Source organism: Lycium barbarum, chromosome 5 (assembly GCF_019175385.1).
Source record: "Lycium barbarum isolate Lr01 chromosome 5, ASM1917538v2, whole genome shotgun sequence".
NCBI classification, from domain to species: domain Eukaryota; kingdom Viridiplantae; phylum Streptophyta; class Magnoliopsida; order Solanales; family Solanaceae; genus Lycium; species Lycium barbarum.
Window position 1 is genome coordinate 26754156 of NC_083341.1, and position 8377 is coordinate 26762532.

The following is an 8377-nucleotide window of genomic DNA, read 5'->3' on the forward strand; positions in this document are numbered from 1 at the left end:
TGATCCGCAGCAGCTCCCTCTTCACCCATGATAGCCAAGGGTATAACATCTGATCCCGTAGGCCCCTCCGGCACCTCAGAAACCGATGCAGAGGGCAACGAACCCTGGCTGAACACCTCATCTTTCCCTTTTGTGATGTCATAAATATGGCTGGCAATCACACTGTGATCGATATGGGGTAGGGGTTCTGGTTCTGCACACAAGCATAGTAGCGTAAGCAGGCATGGATGAATGAGGGAAGTGGCCGGCTGGGTGGCTCTCTCTCGGAGGTCTTCGGCTATCAGTCGCCCGAAGTTGATCTTATATCGCGACATTATGGAAGCCACAAGAACAGCCCTGTCTGGAGTCAAATAATTATCTGATTGGGTAGGACGGATTCAGAACAGAACAATTTGCCACCAAAACTTTGCCTCTGGCGTTAGGGTGTTTTTCCAAATCCGCGTGGTGGCTGTCAACTTTGGCACTATGGCCTATTCAGGATCTGTTGTCCGTGCAATAACAGAAGCTACCCATTTTCGGATGGGGATTGTATCCTTCTGTTCAATTTTGTAGGCAAACTCCCCTTCTTCCGCTGCTGTAGGCTCTATATAATCTTCCCCGAATAGTGTTTTATTTATAGCCGATGGAGAGACATCTATCTTCTTTGTCCGGAATACAACCTCATTCATTGCCGGTACTTGCGTTGCTCGCTGCCCTTTCTTCACTACTTTGAATACAGCTGCCCCATATGAAGCGTAGAATTCCCTAACAAAAACCGATATGTAGGACCCAACGGGGTTTTTCAAAAACTCCAACTTGTGGAATCGGATAGTATCACTAATGCCGGGATATCCTTCGATTCCATCGAAAATGACATTCCGTTCCTCGAAAATACTCCGCCTTGGGTCCATTCCCTCACCTTTTACCCGCTCACACCCCTTGTTATACAAATCTTCAGATCCCTCCACATTAAACCGGAGGATCTTCTCAGTCATAGTTTGCAGCCGAATGTCAAGTTTCCTTCTTTCCTGTTCGCGCTCTTTTTCGCGCTCCTCCGCAGTAGACTGTCTAATGGGTGGTTGAGGTCGGTGTGTTGGTGTGATAGCCCGCTGGGGTTCACTTTGGCTCGACGAGCTCGACTCTCTTAACTCCTCAGTCGAGGAGGAACTTTCTGATTGTGGGTCTGGTTGGCTGGGTGCAACTGGTGGGGGTGGCTTGCTGGGTGCGACCGGCCTCTTTTTAGGCCTGGCGTCCTTGATCAGATCGTCGTCGCGCAGCCGTGAGGTTACCTTGCTTGCAGCACGACCTTTTCCTTTTTGCGGGACCTTAGGTGAAGCCTTCTTTGATTGTCGTGGTTTACCCATACCTGTGGAAGGAAAAGTTAGATATGATGTACGAGAAGTTGTAAAAATTTTACACCTTATGAATTTAAGCCAAAGACTTTAATTAGGTCAGGTACCGTAACACAGTCGACGGACCGTCGATGGTGTTACGGGCCGTATCTTCATCCGTAACTGAAATGGTTCAATTAAGCAAAGGGACCGTAACACAGTCGACGGTCCGTATCATAGTATACGGTTCGTAACGTCGCACCGTAACGTGATCAAAATTTCCAGAAAAGTTACTGGAAATTTGAGAGGTGTTACGGTGTGATGTTACGGTCCGTAACGTACGTTACAGTCCGTAACAAATAATGACGGGCAACAGAGTAGCAAACAAATGGCTTGGCCAAATTTTATCGTTTTAAGCACGAGGCCAAGATTTTCGACTTAATGATCCATGGGTATGTTGTGAAACAATATTATATCCCCTCACATGCCTCGGGTTACTCAGACTTCACCCGATTTTATTAAAGTTTTCATTGGGGACTTGTATCGAACAGTTGGTGGGCAAACCGATTTAGTAATTTCACGAATGAAACCTTCAACCGGATTTGCCCTCCAATTCAGTGGGAAGCAGTTGCTTGTACCCACGAATCTTTTAAACAGCACCAATACCAATCCCAACCCCCAACCAATGTCAAATCCCCCATAACTTATCAATTTAAATGCAAACTCAATCAACACAGCCCAAAACACGAATTTCAACACATATTTTACGAAATTACTCATGAGCATCATAGAACTTTCATTGATAGCTAAAAGAAAAGAGTAAAGACATGTAATACCTGATCGTTGGCGATTGTAAGGATGAAACTCAACTTAAAACAGTGATTGTGGATAAGAAAATAGTAATGAGATTTTAGAGAAATATGGGGGAGAATGGGAGGAGGATGAAGAGAGGAGGATGTGAAGAAGAGAAGAGAGGATTTATGAGGGAGAGGGAGTTGAAAAACGTGTGAAGAATCGTTATAATTTGGAATGGGAACCGTCGGTAATGTATTTAAACATTTCCAACAATTACGTTACCTGTTACGGACCGTATCATAGGATACGGTCCGTATCTTGTGTTACGGTTCATCAAACGACCCCGTTTCGTTTATTCATTAATGACCTGGCAGTCCAATCGACGGACCGTAACTCGTGTTACGGTCCGTATCACCTGGCGTAACATGTTGAAAATTTCCAGTGAAGCCCATATTTTGTATCAAAGTTACGACACAGTGTTACGGTCCGTAACACGTACGACGGACCGTAACTCGTACCGTAACACTCTTCCTCACCCTTCAGTGATTTTTTCTTTTTTTCTTTTTGCCTGTTACGCTTCATGATACGGACCGTAACAAGAGTTACGGGCCGTAACGTGGAGCGTCTCGCCTTGGATCACTTGGTAGTTATTTGGTCCCTTCAGTTCTCAAAATCCCACCACATTAGCACATCAACAACACAAAAGAATACAATGAAAATACAAACTTTAAACTACTTACAAAGCGGTAAATGTGGGTTGCCTCCCACACAGCGCTTGGTTTAACGTCACGGCTCGACGTGGTACCTCATTTTCGAGTTCAGGAGCCATATTTCAAACGATACCTATCCACGACCTTACCATCATCAATACACCAATGGTAATGCTTCACTCTTTGTGCATTCACCTTAAAAGTCCGAGTGCCATCCTCGGATTTCACCTCAATGACGCTTCCATTTGGGGACACACTCACAATTTCAAAAGGACCAGACCAACGAGACTTTAACTTGCCTGGAAAGAACTTCAGGCGTGAATTGTACAACAAGACCAAGTCTTTTGGCTGAAAATCCCTTTTTAGGATCTTCGAGTCATGATAGTATTTCATCTTTTCCTTGTACAGTGTTGCACTTTCATAGGCATTGTACCTAAATTCATCCATCTCGTTGATTTGAAACAACCGCAGCTTAGTTGCTTCATGCCAATCCATATTCAGCTTTTTCAATGCCCAAAGGGCTTTATGCTCAAGCTCAATAGGCAAATGACATGCCTTCCCAAATACCAACTTATACGGTGAAGTCCCTATAGGCGTTTTGAATGCCGTGCGATATGCGCATAAAGCATCATCCAACTTTTTAGACCAGTCAGTGCGATTCACATTGACCGTCTTTGCCAAGATGCTTTTTATTTCTCTGTTTGAGACCTCAACCTGACCACTCGTCTGAGGATGATATGGAGTGGCAACCCTGTGATGCACGCCATATTTTTCAAGAAGATCAGCAAATGGTTTATTGCAGAAATGAGATCCACCATCGCTAATAATAGCTCTAGGAGTGCCAAATCTAGTAAAGATGTTCTTTTTGAGAAACGCATTGACTCTCCTACCATCATTGTTAGGCAAGGCCACCGCCTCCACCCATTTGGAGACATAATCCACTGCGACAAGAATGTATTTCAGGCCGTAGGAGCTCACGAAGGGCCCCATAAAATCAATTCCCCATACATCAAATAGCTCCACCTCAAGAACAAAGTTCATCGGAGTTTCATGCCTCCGACCTATTGTGCCCTGGCGTTGGCATTTATCACAAGAGCGTGCCAACATATTTGCATCACGATAAATGGCTGGCCAGTAGTAGCCACACTCTAGCACCTTGGCTGCTGTTCGATTTCCACTGTGATGTCCACCAACTGGAGAATCATGGCACGCTTTCAAGATGTCCATCACCTCAGATTCCGCCACACATCTCCGGATCATATTGTCAGCACACGTTCTGAATAAGTAAGGCTCATCCCAACAATACTGTCGGTAGTCTCGCAAGAACTTCTTCTTTTGATATGTCTTCAACTCTTCAGGAACGATGCCAGTTACCAAATAATTGGCAATATCGGCATACCATGGTGCCACATCATTGGAAATGACCAAAAATCTTTCATCCGGGAAAGTGTCATCAATATCTAGCACATCACTCGGTCTCCCTGGTGCTTCCAGTCTGGAAAGATGGTCAGCTACTTGATTTTCTGACCCTTTCCGGTCTCTGACTTCAAAGTCAAATTCTTGTAGCAACAACACCCATCTTATCAACCGAGGCTTAGCATCCTTTTTCGTCATCAAATAGCGCAATGCAGCATGGTCAGTGTGAACCACTACCTTGGCACCCAACAAATAAGCCCGGAACTTTTCAAAAGCATAAACAATAGCAAGTAATTCTTGCTCCGTTACTGTATAGTTCAGCTGGGCTCCATTCAATGTTTTGCTGGCATAATAAATTGGGTGTAGGATTTTGTTTAGCCGCTGACCAAGCACAGCACCAATTGCAAGACCACTGGCGTCACACATTAATTCAAAGGGAAGTGACCAATCTGGGGACACCACAATCGGTGCGGAGGTTAATTTCAGCTTCAACTCGTCAAACGCCTTGATGCACTTTTCATCAAAATTGAATTTGGATTCTTTTTCTAAGAGTTTGCACATGGGATTTGCAATTTTTGAGAAGTCTTTGATAAACCTTCTATAGAATCCGGCGTGCCCCAAGAAACTCCGAACTCCTTTTACTGAAACGGGCGGAGGGAGTTGTGAAATCACATCGATTTTAGCTTGATCAACCTCAATCCCTTTTTCTGAAATCTTATGGCCAAGGACAATGCCCTCCTTGACCATAAAATGACACTTCTCCCAGTTGAGCACGAGGTTGGTTTCCTCACACCGTTGCAGCACCCGATCAAGATGACCCAAACATTCATCGAATGAATCTCCCACCACCGAGAAATCATCCATGAAAACTTCAAGAAAGTTTTCAACCATATCAGAGAATATGACATCATGCATCTTTGGAAGGTAGCTGGTGCATTGCAAAGACCAAATGGCATCCGGCTGAAAGCGAATGTCCCATAGGGACAAGTGAAAGTAGTCTTTTCTTGGTCTTCCAACGCAATGTTGATCTGGTTGTATCCTGAGTACCCATCCAAGAAACAGTAATAAGATCTTCCGGCTAGCCGATCAAGCATTTGATCAATAAAAGGCATAGGGAAGTGATCCTTGCAAGATGCGGTATTCAGCTTCCGGTAGTCCATACACACTCTCCAACCGGTGACAGTCCTTGTTGGAATCAACTCATTTTTCGAGTTAGGGACAACAGTGATGCCCCCTTTCTTTGGCACACACTGAACAGGGCTTACCCAAGGGCTGTTGGCAATCGGGTAAACCACCCCAGCATCTAACCACTTAATGATCTCCTTCTTCACCACCTCTTGCATCGGTGGATTTAATCTTCTCTGATGTTCAACACTCGGCGAACTTTCCTCCTCCAACTGTATTCGGTGCTCACAAATTCCGGCGGGAATCCCCCGGATGTCTGCAATAGTCCAACCCAGAGCTCTTAAATGCTTTCTCAAGACTACGATGAGTCTTTGAATTTGGCCCTCATTCAGAAGCGATGACACAATAACTGGAAGAGTAGCATTTTCTCCAAGAAATACATATTTAAGATGTGATGGCAGTTTCTTGAGTTCCAGTTTCGGTGGCTCAATAATTGATGGTTTTGCTGGAGGAGTTGTTCGTTTCTCTAGATCAAGAGATAATTTCTTGGGCTCATAAGAGTAAGACCCCAGACCTGTGAGTGAATTCACTGTCTCATTATATCCCTCCATTTGGTCGGCATCAAAATTCACCAAGATGGCCAACAATGCTTCGCTCAAGCATTCTTCCTCCATTTTAAATTCCACTGCTTCATCCACCTTGTCAACAGAGTTTATGACTGAAATGCTTTGATAAGGACTAGGTAACTTCATGCCTTTGCTAGCGTGAAAATTCACCTCCTCATCGTTCACCCGGAACTTTATTTCGTGCTTTTCGGAGTCCATAAGAGCCCTCCCTGTGGCAAGGAAAGGTCTTCCCAGAATAATAGGAATTTCTTGATCAATAGCACAATCAAGAATCACGAAATCTGCCGGCAGTAGAAATTCCCCGATTCGAACCAGCACAGCATTAACTACTCCAACTGGCCTTTTTATCGATCTGTCAGCCATCTGCAACCTCATGGTAGTTAGCCTTGGCATAGCTAGCCCCGATCTCTTAAAAATTTCCAGGGGCATAAGATTTATGCTAGCCCCGTTATCACACAAAGCCCTGGAAAAATTTTGCTGCCCTATGGTGCATGGAATTGTGAATGCTCCAGGATCTTCCCTCTTTTGCACAGTGGTTTTGGAAAGAATGGCACTAACGCGGTGAGTGATACCCACAGTGTCGTGTTTCAATGGCTTTTTCTTCTTTGTTAAAAGATCCTTCAAATACTTAGCAAAGCCAGGCATTTCTTTAACAGCATCCATGAAAGGAATGTTCATCGTCAACTGCTTGAGTTGATCATAAAATCTCAAGCACTTCTCATCTTCTGTTTTTCTCACCAACCTTTGAGGAAAAGGCGGTGAAGATTTAAACAATTGGCTCAAAGGGCGAAGAGCACCGGCAAGTTTTGCCTTCCCCTTTTCCTGGTTTTCCACCGGTTCCTTTGGTTTATTAAGATTCAGCTCTTCTTCAACTACAATGGGGACTTCCTCCCCTGCTTCTTCCTCGACAATATCATCCAATACACTAGGCTGCGCTTCTTTTTCAACAATTGGTTCCTGATCAATTGGCTTTTTATTGTCACCCTGAAGTATTTTTCCACTTCTGGTGCTAATGGCAAGTACATTCTCCACAGAGTTCACTCCACTACCTTTTGGATTAGGAACTGTATCACTCGGTAATTGTCCCCGTTGAGGAGTATGCACTTCTCGGGAAAGGTCTCTGAATTGCGCTTCAAGCTTCTGAATGGAAGCTGAATGCGATAGTTGGACCTGGGACATTCCCTTGATTGTGCTCTCTGTTCTGTCTTGATTCATCAACATTTTCTGCATCATACTCTTCAGTTCTGCAGAATCATTAGACGTGTTACCAGCAGAGTTAGTAGCTGAATTATCTTTCCATGGCTGGGAATTGGATGCTTGCCCCCTAGGTGGAATGTAGGGGTTAGAGCTCTTGTTGCCATAATTATTGTTATTGTAATTCCCTTGATTGGGATTACCCTGATCAGTTCTTCCATAATTCTGTCCTTGGTAATTTTGTTGAGGCCTTTGCCATGGGTGATTACCGGAACCTTGGTAGTTTTGCCGTTGATAACCCCCTTGCGAGTTATTGACATAATTCGCATCCTCATATTGTGGCTGCCCCTCAAGATAAGTTTCGTCAGAAACTTGATACATTCCAGGAGCATGAGGTGGCATCTCATCGATAACGTTTACACATTTGGCCTCTTTCTCCATAAGCCTTTTGGATAATAAATCCACGGTGGTTTGCAGTTGAGCGAACGCATGATCTCGCTCATGATTTTCTTTGGCCACCGCGGCCACAGAGGGACTACCATATGATAGGAATTCGCTATCAGTCGAATGCCAGGCTTGATTATGGGTAGTAAGCTTGTCGAGCAACCGGGTGATGTTGACAAAGGTTTTGTCCATAAAGCATCCCCCAGCTGCAGTGTTGACAACTATTTGATTCATTGTATCTAGCCCCTTGTAGAACTTCTCTGTGAGAATTGCATATGGAAATCCATGATTCGGAGATTGAGCTAGATAATATTTGAACCTCTCCCATGCAGCATATATTTGTTCCCCTGGAAGTTGTTTAAACCCAAAAATCTTATCCCGAAGCTCAGCCTTTTTGCTGGGTGGGAACCATTTTTTTAGAAAGATATTGGCCAGCTCATTCCAGGTATGAATAGTATTGCTCGGGAGCTTTTCATACCATTCCCTAGCTTGGCCAGCTAATGAATATTTGAAAACCCGCAGTCGCAGTGCATCAGCAGGAACAGCACCTTGAGATTGTTGGGAACATACATGCACGAAATTCTTTAGGTGTCGAAGGGGACAGTCTTCCGAAGAATTTCGGAAATAGCCTTCAAGTTTCAATAGCTGATAGATAGAACTATCAATTTTGAAATTAGCATTTCCTGTTCTCGGGGGAACTACAGCAGAAGCATAATCAGCTTCGTCGATGAATTCTGCAAATACATTCTCATCCTCC

At 44.3% G+C, this 8377-nt stretch overlaps 1 non-coding gene across 1 annotated transcript; it reads left to right on the forward strand.

The window, feature by feature from the left end:
• Window positions 1-7900: 7900 nt before the first annotated feature.
• LOC132642980 (small nucleolar RNA R71) lies at window positions 7901-8007 on the forward strand. Its single transcript, XR_009583446.1, has one exon. It is a non-coding gene; the product is annotated as a small nucleolar RNA R71 (small nucleolar RNA).
• The last annotated feature ends 370 nt before the right edge of the window (window positions 8008-8377 follow it).